The sequence below is a fragment of the Cyanistes caeruleus genome, chromosome 15 (genome assembly GCF_971803275.1).
Source record: "Cyanistes caeruleus chromosome 15, bCyaCae1.hap1.1, whole genome shotgun sequence".
Lineage (NCBI taxonomy): Eukaryota > Metazoa > Chordata > Aves > Passeriformes > Paridae > Cyanistes > Cyanistes caeruleus.
The window spans coordinates 3757636-3775671 of NC_141715.1; the positions used below are offsets into that span (position 1 = coordinate 3757636).

An 18036-nucleotide genomic window follows, 5' to 3' on the forward strand; every position below is an offset into this window, starting at 1 on the left:
AGCTGAGCTCTTCCAGGTGCAAAAAGTGGAGCTGAGTAGGAGCAGTGGCTCCATGTGGGCCAAATTCTGATCAGAGGAGGTGGGGATGAGGAGGAGAGGACTTTCAGGAAGACAACCAATTTTTCTCCTCAGAAATAAAAAACTTCTGGCATCACCTGCTGCTTATCTTGTTGCAGTGACATCTAGTTTCTTTCCAGGACTAAAGAGCACAACCCTAACTCCAATAGGAGCTTAATTGCTATTAATCCTGTTAATTGAATTTGGTTCTCCTGTGCCACTTTAGCACTCTGACTGAAGGAGGGAAATTGAAAGCAAGGAGACTGGGAAACAAGCTCAGCTGACCTAAGGCATGTAATTGCTCCTGATATTATAAATTTGTGCCCCCCCAGATTTAGGGGGAGGCTGCATGCTTGGGAGAGCCAGCAGTGGGATTGCTTTGGGAAGTGCCTTGGGTGCTGCACCAGGCAGAAACGGATCCTGGCATAATTGGTTGTGAGGAATATGCAGGCTGAATGTGAGCTCTTAAATTAAGTTGATTTTCAGGTAATAATGAGGCTTGGGGTTGATAGGGAACTAGGCATACTCTCAGGGATTGCCCTGCTTTTGTAGGGCTTTATCTGAAACCTGATGTGTGATTTATGATAGTTTATTTGGCTTCAAAGCCAAGTGTCTGTGGGAGGGGGGATGTCAACAAAGTTGATTTCTTTCTAGATGGTTCCTGCCCAGGGTGGACCTTGCTCAGACAGCTCAGAGGCACAAGCTTTCATGTCAGAGCTGCCTCTGCATCTCCTCCTGGGTAGAGAGGAGTTTGTTGTGTGCCAGCCTTTTGGGCAGCCCTGCTGTGCCAGCTCTTGCCAGGGTTTCTGTGCTCACCTACAACTCCCCCAGCAGGAGAGCCAGAGTGGGCTCTTGAGAAACACTTCATTCTTATTTGGATTTGTTGCATTCTGGTTAAGGAAAGAATCCCTTTGGAGAAGGGATGTTTTAGGCAGTGAGTTCCATTCCCTCTTATTTGTGTGGATTTTCTCTCTAACTTGAACTTTGCTTTGTAAACTGGTTTAAGTATCTTTCCTAGTGAATCCTTGGGTCTTTCACTTCTCTAATGTGACAAAGGTTAACATATTGTTGGTCAAGATCTTGGTGGCCAGTTAATGGAGAAGCAAATTTGGGCTTGAAAAGGGGAATTTTTCAAAGCACAAGATCTTCAAGGGCAAGTAGATTTCTTGGGGAGGGGGATTCCACCTTCCAGTGACTTCTGTCAAAAAGAAGGGCAAGGTAAATGCTTATAAGCTTGAGAACATGCTAGAGAATCCACCCATCTGTTAAGAAGCTTCTTGTGGTCAATATCAAGGGTCTGCTGAGACCCTGAGGGCCCAAAGTCCTGCTGAGCTTGGTGGCTTTGCTTCATATTTTGATTCTGGCCTGAGCCAAGCTGCAAAGGTTGTCTGGAGGAGTTCACAGGGGTTTTGTGAGGGTGTTGTATCCTTGTGGGGTTAAGGCAAACCCCATAACTGTTATTTAAGGCATTTTGGGTTTGTGGGCACGTCATGCAATTGCAGTATCCAAATGCACATCTAATTGTGGTGTTTGAATAGGGCAGGATGATCTCCCTGCTCAATTCCAGGGTGTTTCTAAGCAGCTTGGGCTCCTCTTCATGCCCCCAAAAGATGGTGAGAGGTTCAGGAGTGGAAGAGATGATGTCAATACTCAAGAAAGATACACAAAACCAGGGTTTTCAGTTGAGGGGCATGACAAAGCACTCTCCAGAATTGTTTCTTGCCATATCCCAGAGCTGCTGCCTGCCTTTTCCTCCTCTCCTTGGTGAACATTATCAGCATGTGGTGTCAAACCCCTTGAAGGTCATGGACAAAGAGTGGCTCATCCAGCAGCTCAGTGTCTGTCCCACACAACCACACGGAGAAGGGGAAGGCCCTGACGAGCAGACAAGAATATTATGTAGAAAAGCAGCTGTGTTTTGGGGTCTGGCTGGTGTGGGGGCTGTCACTGATGAGCCGGGAGGTTGCCTGGGGACCCTGGTGGGAGGGATGGGACAGGGACCAGGTGACAGCAGGTGGCACTGTCTGCTGTGAGCCAGCCCCACGCTGTCCCTGCTCCTTGGGGATCTCCCGTGGGAGCAGCACCTGGGGCAGCCCCAGCTCTGCTTCACTCCCTGGGCTGGTTTGCAGCCCGTGTTGGAGGCGCAGATGTGACACCCTCTGCGGAGGTGGGCAAATCTCCCTTTTTACGGTGCTGCTGTGACTTGAGGCCTGTGCTTAGCAATAAATTCAAGGCATGTTCTGAATACCTGTTTAAAACAGTACATACAGTGATTCTTGATGCTAAGAAAAGCCTTCCCTCGGGATGGCACTTCTGTTCCAGATCCAGCAAGGCTTCTACCCCCGCTGCCTCTAATAACTGCAGTTAGAGAATTGCATTTCATCTGCCTGAAATTCTCCAGCCACTTAAGCGAGTGGCTGGACTGATTTCAGCTCTTGCCAGTATTGATCTGGCATTGCAGAGCTTTGTTTAAAGGTTGCCCCTCTCCATCCAAAAGGCTTTGGGATTCCTGCATCTTCACAGGGTTTAGCGAGCAATTTGGAACCTCGGGGTGAGTGGTAATGAGTAATTGTCAGCAGTCAGTGCTGAGCCACAGCCATTGGAAATGATGAGAAAAATGAACCTGTGCTTCCCTGTAAGCCCTGCAATTGTGAGTTTTCCCTGCCACCGGGGCAGCAGAGGAGCAGGAGTCCCACCCTGGGTCAGTGGTGTTGCAAAAGCAGAGAGACTTTCACTCGCCTGCTCTGAGGAACCCTGGGGACAGAAATTGCTGCAGAAGTGAAAGGGAGCTGGGAGCAGCATCCCAGCCCTGCCTGGCCCGTCCCACGGCGTCACAGGATGAGCAGGAGCACTCCTTCTCCCCAGCCAGCAGAAACATTCCTGATAAGGTTGTAATAAATGCAGCCATCGCTGATGGTGGGCTCTGCACAGCCTCCTGTCCCAGGGCTGTTGGGATCAGGGTGTTTCCTTCCCCTCTCCTCAGCACTCCTGGATGCTAGGGGAGGGAGGAGTGCTCATGGGCTCATGTCTTCAACAGATAAATAGTAATTTCAGGTGATAAAACACTTCTTATTTTTTTTGCTGGTTGCACCTCAGAGGTGCACGATGGACCTGGTGAATGTGGGTGCTGTGCTCTTTGTTGGGAGTGTTTGAGTGAATCCTGACTGATGCAGAGGATGGCTGAGGGGAAGCATAGCTCCCAGTGACACGTGTCCCATCCTGAGTGAGCTGCCACCACGCTGCTGTGATGCCTGCTGACTTTCTGCAGTTTCCCAGTTGAAGGCCAGCTCCCTTTCCAGCTCCCTGTCTGTGCCAATGCCTCAGAGGTTCCTAGGGTTCCCTAAACCAAGCTTTACCTGAGCTGGAGGAAATAAGTTTGATTTAATGTGCAGAATGAGCTGGGATGTTCTGCCCCAGTTTTTAGCAGAAGGTAAGCACTGCCAGAAGCTCATGCCATGTTTTGGCTGTCTGTCTACCTGTGGTCACATCAAAGTTTGTCCCCTTACTCTGGAACTGTCCATGCTGAGCTCTGTTTTTTATTGAAAGATGTAGGACTTTTCCTGGCTTATTAAAAACACTTTGTGTGTGCCCCTGGCTCTCCAGCTGGTCCTGGTTGCTGTGTCAGTGGTCTCCTCTGTCTGGCTTGTCTCAGATAATTTTTCTTCCAGGTCATTGACTCACGATGAACAGAAAATGCTCCAAAAGCTGAATCATTTGGGGCATGGAGAAAACCCAAATTGCTTGCTTTAGCTGCTGTGATTCCTGCAGCATTTCCTGTGTCTGAGGTGCACCTGTCCATTCTCTGATGGCCCCAGCCTGGGGCTGGGAGTCAAGTGCAGACAGCCTTGGGAAAGGCACTTAACTCTCTCCTTCTCATTGATAGGGAAACAGATAAAAATAAAGATGCTCACCTCCTTCAGAGGGCAGTGAGAGGATTAATTGGTTAATGTTTGTGAAGTGCTTTGAAGTTGAAATAGGGCAGATTGGTGCTAACCTAGGTTGCAAAAGCTCTGATGTGTCATAAGGAGGTAAAGGTTGTGCTGAGGAGGCACCGGGAACTGTAAAATCTCTGTCCTTCAGGTCTCGAGCATCTCACAGGCTGATCTGGTCAAAAACAGGGATTAGGGGCAAGGGCAGTTGTGACAGAGGCCTTTCCCTCCCCAGTGGTGCTGGGCCAGCCTGCAGCCCTGCTCACAGGGCCATGGGCTATGGACCAGCTCTCGCTGGCAGCCAGGCCCTGGGACAGAGCTGTTTGGCAAGAAGGGCTGGCACGTTTTGTGATGAGTGAAATCTGGTTCCGGGTTCAGCGCTGGGGAAACCAGAGTTGAGTGGGGTTGAGCAAGACGGGATTCTCCCGGGGAGGAGCATGGGAACCAGCGCACCCAAAGCAAGAATGTGTTTGGTGACCTGGGTCTAAGCCACGGCGGGTGGGGGCGGCCGTGCTGGGGCTGTGTTTAGCCTGGGTGTGTGTCCACCCACTGGGGGTTGCTCAACAGGCTGGAGGAGGCCACGCTCACTTGGCTGCTCGTGGTGCCTGGTGGGGGACGAGCCTGGTGAGGATTCCCAGGTGTGATGGGATGGCCCAGGGAAGAGGGAGCTTCCATGGGGTGGCTGATGCTCTGGGATTGAGGCAGAGCACTCCTGGGGTTTGTGTGTCAGCCCTCAAGACAAGCCCTCTGCACTGTCTGCGTGCTGCAGGGCATCCATAGTGGAAGAAGGAGTCAAAACCCACTTTCTCTTTTCCTGGAGTAGTGGACAGAGCAAAGCTTTGTCCTGCAGTATAAGCAGTGCCAGAACCCAGCAGCAGAGCTGGCTGTCACACCTGGTGCTGTCCTGGATGAGAACAGACCCGAAACTTTCTTTCTGGAAGGGTGCTTATTGTGCAGGTGGGTCAGCATTCACCTGCCACCCCTTACGGGCCCTGTGGTCTACCTCCCATGGTACAAAGTTGCTGGGAGGCTGCTGGGTGTGGAACTGTGCAAATCCAGCCTCTGTCAACCCATTTCTCTGCTGTTCATGGTCCATAGCAAGCAGACCACCTCCACACTCCTCCTGGCTTGGTGCCACTGATGATTCAGGGAGAAGTGGAGGTGGTGCTGGCCTTGGGGTGAGGAAGGTTGTGGTGGTAGCAGATGTGGAGGCAGAGTGAGCAGTGAGCTGTGGGTGAGCCTGGCTCCACACCAGCAGCAGGAGCTGTGACTGGCATGGGTCGGTCACTCGTGTGCATCCACATTAGTCCCAGCAAAGACTCCCAGTACGAGGGATCCCCCTTCTCTGTACCTCATGGGATTGGCTCTCCCAAGGTTTGGGGCCAGCACGAGCTGCTGGGATGGGTGAACTTGTAAATCTCCAGTGGGCATTTGAAACAAAGCAAGGGAAGAGCAGACCCAGAGTCACCTGGCCCCGTGGCACCCACAGCTGAGCTGCAGCCCTGCACAAGCTGTGGGCAGCCAGACCCTCCTGGAGCAGCTGGGCTTTGGCAAGCAGATCAAGGGATTTGAGTGGGAAGGGATGAACAACCTCCCAGGGAGGAGCTGCCTGTTGGGGAAGGCTGGGGGGGCAAGGTGGAGCCTGGAGGAGGGTGCAGGTATTTTTCACTTTCATTGGCTCCTCCTGGGACTGCAAGCCAAGAGGCAGCACTGGGTCCTTCCAGGGAGCCTCCTGTTGTCCCTTCCTGCCTGGCAGAGCAGGTGGGACCGCTCTGTCTGTGGCATGTGTGTGCTTGGTGGTTACCTGTGCTGGCTCTGCCCCATTCCTTTTCCCTGGGAAGGATCAAACTGCTGCTGCAGCCTTGTCATCCAAATGCCTTCGAGTGGGGAAGAGCCTGGGGACCTGTTTTACGAGGGTCAAACAGATGTAAATAGCTTTTCTACAAAGGTTTCTGCTCCATTTCCCCCATCCCTAATGCTCAAACAGCCCCTGAGGAGGTTTCTCTTTGCTTTGGTTACTGTACCCCACTGAGTACTCAGCCCACACAGCCAGTTTTGGGCTCTCCAAGCTTTCTTGAAGAAAGCAGCCAAATGTTTGTTTTGTGGACACCCTTGTAACGCATAGGGTTTTCCAAGGAGCAGCCAAAGGCAGGGGGGAGGGAGGAACCAAGAGGAACTCTTCATCTGGCTTGACTCATGCATCTTGCTTCAGCTGGGTTTATTATTCATCATGTACCCATTACTGCCTGGGGCCTGCTTAGCTCCATGCTCAAGAAAGGGATTTTTTTCTGCTTAAACCACATCACTGAAGTGCTGCTGAGCACTTGTTTGCTGTTGCCATAAATGCCTTCACTCCAAAGCTCTGGGACAAGGCAGGAGATCACTAACTTCTTCCTCCTTTTCTGTAGAAAAGGGTTTTGTTCCTGGACTGCCTTACACCACCCAGCCTGAGGAAGCCTTCCTTCCAGCAGGAAAACTGTCACGCCAACTTAAATGGCATGCAAATATGGTCTCATTTGTGTGTTTTTGCAACAACAGCTGCAAGCAAAGGGTAAGACAGGGAGGTTGAATTTTGCCTGCAAGTCCTCTTGTCCTAAGCGTTGGTTGGATGAAGGATGATGAAAGGCAGAACTAATCTTGTTTGAAAATGAGGATTGCCCATGGAATGACAGCTCTGCTTTCTAGTGTTGCTCCCTTCTCATTTGTGTGGGCACTGAGTTGAGGTGAGCCCCCAGCCCCACCTTCCCTGGAGGTCCATGGTGCCAGGGACAGCAGCGCTGTCCGAGGAGATGCTGCCACTAAGGCAGGCCTGCTATGCCTGCTTAGAGAAAATCACCAGAACCACCACTTGGGCATTATTTTTGGTGTTGGAAGTTGCTGTCTGCTAGTCCTGGGAGAAGTGAACCCTCAGGGATGATGCCCTTAGGGAGGGTGGGCAGGGGGAGAAAGAATTTAAGGCCTCCAAGGAAGCAGTGACACCTGATTTGCTCTTGTGAAGCTGAACTAACAGAATTATACTTTTTGGTCTGGGAATTCTTATCATACTGAAAGCTTCCAGTTAATGAAACCATGATGAATGAGGAGGGATGAAACTCTCAGCTGCAGCTGGGTGAAATGGCAGGGCATTGTGAGCTCTCCCAAACCTTGAGCTGTCATCGTGGAGCTCAGCAGATGAGTGTGAAAAGATGATGGGGACAGAACTGAATCCCAGCTCCAGGCAGAGAAAAGAGCACCTTACCTTAACCACTGACTTGTTTGGTGGCCACTGGCAAATCTCTGTTTTCTGTATCCCAGCTGATAAAAAACAGACATTGCTCGTGGTCAGTCTCTTCAGGCTATGGGAAAAGTGGTTCAGTTGGTGTAAAACCCCTGGGAATTGATGGCCAGATACCCAAATGTCACATCTTTGTGTGCCCTGATGGAAGGGCAGCACCAGGGGCTCTGGGTGCAGTTTGGTGGGAGGTTGAACAGGCAGCGCCTCCCCAGCCAGATGTTATTGTGGCAGGGATGCCTTAATTCTCAAGGTAAGTCCTAAACCAGAAGGAAGACAGTGATAAAACCATGCCTTGGGGGGTGTGAAGTCCTGGGCTAGGACAGAGCAGCCTGCTGACAAAGGAGAAGCTGCTTGTTTTCTTGCTACTAAAATCCTTATTCCCTGCTTGCTGAGCGTGCCTTGTCTATAACACAAATGACCCAGTTTGAATGGACTACTTAAATCTTTGAGCTATGCTGATTAAAACATTTAAAAAAAAAATAATCTTAGACCATCCAAAGCATCTTTTAATTTAGGTTCACTTAATTTGTGGAGTGCAGAGGTTAAAAGTGAAAAATGAAACTCAGGATAGAGAAGCCAAGTTCATGGATGTCCTGAAGTTATTCAAGCATCTTGAGAGTTCTTTATCCAGGGCAGGGGCAAGACTTTCACTCATCCCTTTGTTTCTTGTAAGTTTTTTGTACTTTTGAGAGCTGTTTTAGCTTATTAATCCTGTTTGGTGCAGTGGTGCCACGGGGAGCCACTGCCGCTGGCGTGAGGAGCTCTCAGTCTAATTTGAAACAAGATGTAACAAGGGAACACAACCCGGAGTGGGAGGCAGAGGGTGTAATGAGATCTCAGATTTGATAGCCTCTGTTGCTCAACATCATGTGCTTGGGCACCTTGTTTGCAAATTTGGGTCCATTTTATAAGTTTTGGGGGAAAATATCAACCCAAAGGTCAAGATTTATATGTGGAGCTGGTTCCAGCTGTGCCTAGCTATTGACTTAAACTTCTAAAACATTCTCACAAATGGTTGATGAGGTAGTAATTTTGGAGGTGGATTAGCCCAGTAGAGGTGCTTTTTTGGTTTTTTTTTGTTTTTTTTGTTTTTTTTTTTGTTTGGGTTTTTTGTTGTTTTTTTCCACAAAGGGTTTAGTGGTGATGCCTGTGGAGAAAAGTTACAAAAAGAACTTCAGAGAGTGCTGGTGCTGTTGTAGCAGTAACACCACATGATACAAAACTCAGCAAGAGCAGCCAAAGCAGGGAACTACAGCTCTAGGGAAATGTAAAGGTGCAGAGGGCAATGCACTGGTTTTAATGGGAATGTGGGGAGTTATTAAAGGAAGGATGAGGGATCAGCAAGGATGGAGCTCATCAGCTGCCTTTAAAATGTAGGATGTGGGAAAACTGGGGGAAATGTGCTGGCATCTATCCCAGGCTGCTCTGATTTATTTTTAAATGAGGAATCTATCATTGTGAGATGTAAAGACATACAGCAGCTGTTCTCTGTGCAGGGATGTGAAAGTCTTGGACATCCTGGGAGCCAAGTGAAAGTGAAGCTTCCCTCTCTCACTCCCTATCCCTCCAGAGTAAAAGTTGATCAGCCCCTCCCTGCCAAAAGTGAAGTGCCAAGTGCTTCCCCTTGATTTATTCCTTTTATGATTAGCTTCCCTCTGCCCTTACAGCTTAATCTGGTTCAAAATGTCTGCAATTACCTTGGTACTGGGGATTTGGCATTGGGATTTGGTGACTCATGTAGTTCCTCAGCCCAAGGCAGCCAGCCAGCCAAAAGGACTTTGTTAGCTTGGCCTGTGTTAATCTGGGAGCAGGGGTGGCTTTGGGAGCATCTTTGAGCTTCTTCAACTCACAAAGCATCTAAAGGTAGATGTGAAACTGCAGGGGCAGGAGTAGTGAGGGATCCTTTGTTAGAAGAACTGGCACAGGGGGATGTGATGGGCTTTGGGGTCAGATCTGAGTATTCCTTCCCAACCTTGGTGCAAGGGTGAGGCTGGAGCTCAGAAAAAAAGCAAAGTGTGTGGTTGTTGGTTGGCTTTGTGGGGAGAAGAAATCATTGCTGGCTCTGCTTTGGCTCCCAAGTGCTGGTCCATCAGCAGCTCCTGTGGATGTCAGGGTTCAGCTCTCCCAGGCACAGGGATTATTTCTACCACACATAAAAAGATTGCAGAGTTTGGCATCTGCTTTGAGGTTTTTGCTGCCAGGCTTAGTAAAGAGGCTTAGGAGCTCTCAAACCAGAGAAATAAATCTGCTGCACCTCTTATCAAAAAAATAATGGATAGTAGGCTTCAAAGGAAGAGGAAGTGTCTTTGTTTTGTAGCCTACTTATGTGTCCGGCCCGGCTGATTCTCACCCTTTGCACGGGTGTAAGAGTCAGTGCGGAAAATAAATAGAGCTGATATGTCTAGGAATAGATCTGGTGAGTGGGTGGGACACCTTGGGTGCTGGGGAGGCTCTTCAAAGAGCAAAGGCTGTCTCCACCTGGGCTGCTGCCGAGGGGCAGGGCTGCGGCTCACCAGCATTGCACGCGGCTGCCCCAGGGGGATTTTTATGGAGCAATCGTGGTAATTAGCAAGCACAAGTTTTTCCACGTACCAAACATTGTCGAGGGCAGTAATTCAGCCCTGTGCTTGTTATTGCAGTGAGTGTTGGGCAGGAGTGTCCTGGGAATTTGTCGCATCCCGAGTGGGGGGAGCCCATCAAAGTGTCCTCGAGCTGCTGATGTTGGCTTGCCACCCTGAAACAAAGGGCTGATGAAATAGTATTAGCCAAGCTGGTCCTAATGAGGGCAAAAGAACATCTGGAGTCAGGTTTTGTTTATAGCTCTTTGTTTTGTCATTGTTAGGGAGACAGAAGAGGAAGTGACACTCATAGTATAAATCATGACATCCAAACAAAGGGATGACATCTGGGTGTGATTTTGGATTTAATGTCCTTGGAATCTCCTGAGGTTTAAAGCCCAAAATTTTAGCCTAAGATGCTGGCAATCCACCCTGTGTTCAAAAGATTAATGTCACTTCAGGACAGGGACAAAGAGGAAGTCTAGAACTCTAGACCACAGCTGGCATGTGCTAAGACCTGAAAATGCTCACTTCAACTCTGAGAGCCGGCCCCAGCTTGGAAAAACTTGGAATAACCCAGCACCTGGGTCCATGGTTGGCTGTGGAGGTTGAGGGGAACAAGCAGGGCTAGCACAAAGTAAATCTTCCTGTGATAAAGTTTCATGTGGTTCAGACACTTGTCAGCCAGAGGCTGCACCTCCATCATCAAGTTTAATAGCCACTGATGGACCTGTCCATGAATTTGTTTAATTGACTTTTGACTCTCTTGATGTGTTTGGCATCCACAACATCCTGGGGCGATGAGTTCCACAGTGCAATTACATCTTATGGGGAGGGGAAAAAACCCTTCCCTTTGTTTGTTTAGACCTACTATATGATAATTTATTTAGTATCCATTAATTCTAGCACTGTGATTAATCCTGAACAGCAGCTACTCTTTATTTTCTGTGGGTTCCCCCTGAATTTGTGGACTGTCATGAGCATGTTCCCTCTAAAGCCTGTTTACCACTGGGGGAGTTGCTGTGAGTTTAGACAAAAGCCCTTCCCATTTCTGCTCCTCTCTGTGGCCAGGAGAGGTGTGCACCTCTCTAAATCCTTGTTATGATGATGAAGGCCAAGTGCCACAACTCTGCAGCTGGCCAGACCCAGCAATCATAAAGGCAGCACGACAGAAATAGTTTGTTTTATCCTCTCCATGTTTCCTAACAATTCCTATCAGGTGCTAAACCTTCCTGATTGCTCCTTGGTAATGATGTGACATTTATTTGTGACCTTAGCCACAGAACTCCTTAATACACCCCTGACAGAGATGGTTACTGTGGAGCTGTAATGTGCAGGTAAAGCACAGCAAGCTTTCCTCCTCTCTCCCCATTTTTCAACACTCAAATGTGTCTGCCACTTTCTTGTCCAGCCACTGTGTCCAGAGTGACTTGTGGTTTTCTCTCAGTTGACTCCAAGCTTTGAACTCTGTCGAATCATTCAATTTGTCCCTTTGCTAATTGCCTTTTCATAGTCATTTACAAAAAGCTGAGCTGCAGAGATGCCTGTTGGGTCTCACCTCCACTGGGAGAGCTGACCTCTTATTACTGTTTCCATTTTTAACCATTTTTAACTCAAAGAAACTCTTCCTTTACTTGATGGCACCTTGTATTCTTGTAACTGGTTCGTGGTGTCAAGCAGTGCCATGGCATACCCACACTTCAGGGGACTCAGATGGAATGATGAGGCAGAACTTGTCCCCAGAAACGTGTGATGAGTTGTCCCCAGCCTGTCACTTCTCTCTGTGTGCTTTGTTACTCTGTTGGGATGAGCTTTCCTCCCTTTCCCCCAAAGCAGAGCACATTTCAGCATCTTCAGTGCTGCTGAGGGGGGGATTTAATCCCTGACTGTGGCTCTGTGTTATCAGGATTTATCAGCTTATTGTGAATAAGTTAATTTAGCTTTTCTACTCTGCTGTTATCTTCCTTGGAGGCTCCCTTAGCCCTGTGATCAAGGACTCCTCAATGTGTTTTGTTATTAGTGCTGTGGCTTGGAAAATTCTTCTCAGTCTTTGGAGTATTTTGGCACAGTTGCAGACTTTAGATTTTACTCTTGGTTTTTACATTTTTGCCATGCTTCTCCTTAGTCTCATTTTAAGTTAATTGTCTCACTTTAAGCACACTAGCTTTTATTCCAATTTTTCTTTTTTCCCTTAAGCAATACATGTTTACTCTAATGACTTCTTCAAATGGTCTTCCCACCTCCTGGGTGTGTTTTTCCTTAAGGGCTTTTCCTCTTTAATTTTCTTTGAACAAGTGCCTGTGTGTTCAGGCAGTATCCTCTTCAAGCTAAACTTACTGTCGCAGGTTTTCAGGGCTGCCCTCAAGATTTGTCAGGTTGAAAGTGCAAAGAGCCCTTGGCCATGTGCTTGAAATCAAATCCGCTGGTTCCTGGGTGCTGCTCAGGATGTGCTGGAGAGGCTCTTGTGTCAGAGGTCATAAATTACTGCTGGAGGGAGCAGTAACTTTCCATTTTAAAGGTAAACATGTTCCCTTCCTGCCAGTGATCCCATCTGTACAGGGAGAGGGACATCTCGTGCTTGTGTTTGTCTCTGCTTACGTCCATCACAGCCTCACTCATCCCCCTTAAGGGTTTGCTGTTGTTGGCCTGTTCTGAGTGGGTGGAGGATGGAATAACTCTAACACTACAATGTCTGGCCATGGGACTGCAATCCTAACAGTATCAACTATTTGTTGATACAGTTATCTTGGTTAAGCTCTTTGATAAGCTCTCAGTGCCCATCTCCTTTGATGCTCACCCCCACCACCTGCACAGCCTACTCTCATTCCTGTGTGATTTGTACCCACTCATTACCATGTTCTGCTGCTTATCTTCCCCCCACCAGGTTTCCAAGGTGCTGGTTATGTTAATGGCCCCACCTGAAACCAGGGCACTGCTGTTCATTCACCTGGCCTTTTACACTTGCCTGCATAGGAATGCGCACCTGGTGTCCTGTCCTGTTCCCTCTCTGCAGCCCTGGCAGGGCTGTCAGCTGGGCCTGCTGGCTCTCCCCTGACTGTTTTTGGCTTCTCTCCTATCCTTTTCTTCAAGGATACTAAATCTTCATGACTTCTCCACTGGAGACTGCATTTTCCCAAGCCACATGTCTTGTCAAATTGGCTTTCCCACAATATTTAGTTTAAAAGACATCCTTTATGTGCCAGTAGCCTTGGTCTGTTTTCATTTGGATTTAATATTTGTATCTTTTCTGTAAAGGTACTACCTACTACTCAAGGCTGTCCTCAGGGTATACACTCTGCACCTTGGGCTGACCCTGGATTCCATTACAGGGCACTTGGGGAAGCATTTCTGAGCATTTTATTGAGTTGGTCCTGGCCTTAAGCTGAATCTTGCCTTCAAGATCGCTCTCTCCATCCTGCATTGGTGGTGACCCTTCAGACCTCACCAGGAGTTGTTCCCCAGCTCAGAGGAGTGAGAGATCACCCCATCAGCATTCAGCACACAGCTGAAAACCACAGTTTTGGTCCTCAGCTGTGTGGTCCCATTGCACTGAGCAGGATGTTTGGAAATCCCTTTGGATGCCCAATAAATGGGGAAAGACTGAGTAAATGATTCCCTTGGACAGTGCCATAATCATGCCTAAATACTTAGGCTTGTTTCTTTTCGTACAATTTTTGCACCTTTTCAAGGATGCTGCATTTTGAGGAATCCCACAAATCTCCAATGAGAATCTGCAGGGTTGTTTTCCATCCCTGAGCAGGAATTAACTGTTTGTCCTATTGCTCAGTGCAAGGTGAATTCATGTCCTGTTACTTAGGGTTTCAAAATCCTCTCCATTACATTCTTGACACAAATTCATGATCCCTTGTGTAGAATGTGCTGTCACTTCTGGGTAATTCCACTAAATCACATAGTCTAAGCATCCCACACAAGGCTGAAACATAGCCCCATGGAATGAAAGTGTTTATTTTTGTGTGTGTCTGGGATGTTGCAGTGATTTGCAGTTGCTGTTGCAGTGATTTGCATCATTTAAGTGAGGCATTTTGGGTTTATGTGAAATGTGGAATATAGAAAAGCTCAAGAATGAAGCAAAACATCTTATTTTGCCTGGAAAAAAAATTAACTCCCTCAAGTCTTTGGGTTTTTCTGATATTTTTTTTTTTTTTTCTGGAGCTGATAATGATCAGAAAGTGAATCTTAGCACCACTATAACCATAGTGCAGTGTATACATGTTTACTTAGGAGAAAATATTAGAACAGAGGTTGCCCAGGCTTTTTAGTAAGTATGAGAGACTTATTATTTGTTTGTTATTCATTAAATCTCCAGCCTGAAGATATGCTAATTATCTTAGATGTCAGTCTAATCTGCAAGAGGGCATCTTCAAAAGCATGTGGGAAAAGGGCACATGAATGTGGGGTTTTTTGATTCATTATTTGATGGCATACCTTGAAAACAAATAATAAATTCCATTTAACTCCTTGCTTTTGTAAACCTGGTGATGGGCACAGCACTTTGGGTGGGTTTTAAAGCTGCAGCCAGAGGAATCTTTAGAATTAGTTCTTCTCTTGCTCAGATTGGTGTTTTTTTTGTTGTTTTCTTTTTGAACCTCCTCTTTCAGCTTGGTGCTGCCCAGGGAAGGAGCAATCCCTTAAAAGATAACCAAACCAAAACCCAGCCAAACTTCAGTAACTGTATTACTCCACAGCTGATGGAAACTGCTTTTCTTTGTTGCTGCTCACAAACCATGGGACTGCTGTCCAGAGCTTCCCATGAGCTTCTCAGTTTTGGAGCAGAAAGCCACTGGATAAAGTGGTCTTGGCACAACATTCAGGCTAGAGTGAAGATAGATGGAAGATTTGTGGGTGACATGAGACACTGTTAAATGGTCACCCCTTGTTTCCAGCCTGGCATCACCTTTGGGATCCTGTTATTCCTCTGCCAGGCAGAGGAGCCCATTAGCTGTGATAGGCCAATCAAGCAGCTCCTAATTGATCTAGTGATGTGGTTACTGGTGATGACAAGCAGATGAACTTGATGACCCAGGAGGTCCTTTCCACCTGTGTGCTCCGTGGAGGCAGCACAGTGCTGGTGCCACAGCGATCACCAGTGTTTCTGTCCCACACCTTTGGAGCCAGGCTCCAGCTGTGCTTGGCAAGGCAGAGTGTGTCCCCTCAAGTCAGCACTCCAGCACATGGACCAAACATGCACACGATGGATACAAAAACAAAAATGGCATTTTGGCCCTGAGTGTTGTTTGCTGTGTCTAATCCTGAGCCAGACCTGGCCAGGCAGTAACTCAGGCAAGGATGAAACTCTGCAGTGAAGGCAGCTGGATGGTAGGACAGGCAGCAGCAGGGATTAAGTGAACATGCAACAGATTTAGGACAGAAAAGGGCTCTGCAAATACAGGAGACCTACCTTGCTACAAGCAAGGACTGAAGGAAATGAAGGGGGAATTGTTGAGGCAGCAGCTTGGTGTCTGCTCCCCAGCCCCAGGGCTGTCTGTCACTAGCTCAGTGCTGCAAAGGGGAGGTCTCTTGGGTTTTTTTTTTGTTCATGCTGTATGTGGAATGTGCTCCCATTTGTACAGATGTTCTCATGTGCAACAGCTGGTGTGTGGCATCCTCAGCTCCCTAAAAAGCTACAAATGCAAGCTTTATGCAAATTTCCTCAATCCTATTCAGAAGGCTCTGTTCCTGCAGCTGAAATATTGAATTATGATTTTATATTCAGCTGGGAAACAAAGAGTAAATGCAATCCCATCCCTGGAAGGGACCACAGACTGGCAGATTGAAATGGTCCACCAGGAAAGACTATTTTGTGGTTCTTGTAGCATCACACCTGGAATATATTCAGCCAAAATATTAGATGTTTTGGGACAAAGTGAACAGCAAAAGGAGCTGAGCACCCCTGCTGCCTGTTTGAAATTTTATTGGTTTGACCCTTCTGCCAGGCATGAACTGGTGATGAAAAGGATTGGACCATGATCTAGGTGTTCCTTAAAAAAAATTGAAATCACACTGATTCAGGTCTTTTCTGTCCTTGTTTCAGATCTGGGATGCTGTTGCCTGCCATGTGTCACTCCTGGCTGCCAATTTCCAAATCAGTCAGTGCTGGTGGACGTGTTGATTCCCACTGATCATCAGTCATTTGTTAGCTGATCTCCACCATTATCCTGGTGATTCAGCTGCAGTGGGAAATGGGATATTTGTTGGGTTGGATATGCAGGCTACTGTGCTGTGGGAAATTGTTTTTAAATGCAAGCAAAAAAGCCCCAGGTAGTTAAATGCACCAAGGTAAACCTCAGGATTTCCCAGGGTGAGCACATTCCTGCTGCAGGGATAAGAGCTCTGTGGCACATGTTTGTGTGCAGGGGCAGCTGTCCTGGCTGGAACCTGTCATGGTGTCCTTGTGCTGCTGCCAGAAAGGGCCTGGCTCCCTCAGGAGCACAGGGATTATTGGTTCAGCAGTGAGTGTACCACTGAAAATCAGCACAAACCTGCAGGGATCTGGGGGCTGCAGCACAGGGGAGCAGATTCCAGGTTCATGTTCTCTTGAAACTTAAGTTTTGGTGTGTGAGTGAGGGCTGAATGGAGATGCTTTAAGTGCATTAGACCTCAAGTGACTCCCCAAAACACTGATGCATTTCTGGTGATCTCTCTCTGCAGCATCAAGGGCTGTTATCATTATCTTTGATAAGGCTGAACTGTTCCTTCAGCAGCCAGAGTGATGCTATTGAATGTACTGATGCTGTTTGGCAAAATGCCTCCCATCCACAACAAAAAAGTGTTCAAAGCTTTTAGCACCTTGTGTAAAGGAACAAATGTCCTCTTTCCCAGGTACTGCTGCATTACCAGCACATTGGAGAAAGGTTGTACAGTGACTGAAAAATTATAATTTTGGATGCCTCGAATAGGTTCTGCAGCTTTCAAATTAAAAATAGGGTATTTGGACCAAATGCAAATATTTATTTGTTTTGAGTTCTTCCTTAAGTTTGGGGGATATGGAAGGACACAGATCATCATAGAATGGTTTGTATTGGAAAGGACCTTAAATATAATCCAGTTCCACCCCCTGCCATGGGCAGGGACACCTTCCACTATCCCAGCTTGCCCCAAGCCCCTTCCAACCTGGGCTTGGACACTTTCCAGGGATGGGGCAGCCACAGCTTCTCTGGGTAATCAGTATTTCTTCCTAATATCTAACCCAAACCTACCCTCTTTCAATGTAAAGCCATTCCTCCTTTGTCCTATCACTGCATGTCCTTGTAAAAAGTCTCTCTCAAGCTTTCTTATACCCCTCTTTAGGTACTGGAAAATCTAATGTATGGAAAATCCATACTTCTCATGCGAGTACATTCAACTTTCAGTTGCAGCTGCTTTTTTTTTTTCCTGAGGGGAAAGTTGATATTTTTCTTTGGAAACTCTCCCTTTTGGCTGGCAGTTCCAGTCACAATCCATAGCAGCAGATGCCTCAAGTAATGACACTGTGCTTTTCTATCACATACAGGTCCTGCAATGCCTTACTGTGTTACCCTCTACAGGGCAAGGAAATTTGGGCTCTCCTCTTGCTGTGGGCTCTCCTGGAGGGGCAGCAGGAGCTTTGGGGGATCCCATGGGTGGCTCAGGGCTGTGGGACCAGGCAGAGACCAGAGTTTCAAAGCGCAATCAGGAGAGCGGGGCGTGGTGATACTTCAATCTGAGAGCAACCACCACCCACACTGGGCATGTTTTTGGCCTCCTGCTGTCACTGCAGCCATGGGTACTGGCACTTGGGCCACCACACCCCTCGGCCAATTCCAGCACTGTGGAGCCTTTGCTGCTGATAATACATAAATAATAATTTTGCAGAGGGAACAAACACTGTGTTCTTGTGGCTTGCTGTTCAGGTGGGGGTGGAGGGGCATGGGGGTTGTTGGGGGGCATGGGAGGGCTCAGCCCTCATTGAGGGAGGCAGGTTTTGGTGCCACTCACTGGAGCAGCACTTAGAGGGTCTGGTGGCTGCACAGGATGGGGCAGAGTTACACAAGTGCAATCCTCAGTGCTCTCCAGGCACTCCCCTCGCTGTCCACAGGAAAATGATCTCAGGACAGATTTTTCTTCCTCTGTAGAAATTCAGCTGTTTCAGTAGCCTAGTGACAGTCATTGTCTTCCATTTCCATGTGAGAGTTGAATCCAGAGTCAGAAAAATGTCTACTTTGTTCCCAAACAATAGAGC

At 47.8% G+C, this 18036-nt stretch overlaps 1 long non-coding RNA gene across 1 annotated transcript; it reads left to right on the forward strand.

Moving 5' to 3' along the window:
* Positions 1 to 394: 394 nt before the first annotated feature.
* LOC147650335 (uncharacterized) lies at positions 395 to 17679 on the forward strand. The gene is made up of 2 exons (XR_015276879.1): positions 395 to 543; positions 15871 to 17679. It is a non-coding gene; the product is annotated as an uncharacterized LOC147650335 (long non-coding RNA).
* Positions 17680 to 18036: the final 357 nt, after the last annotated feature.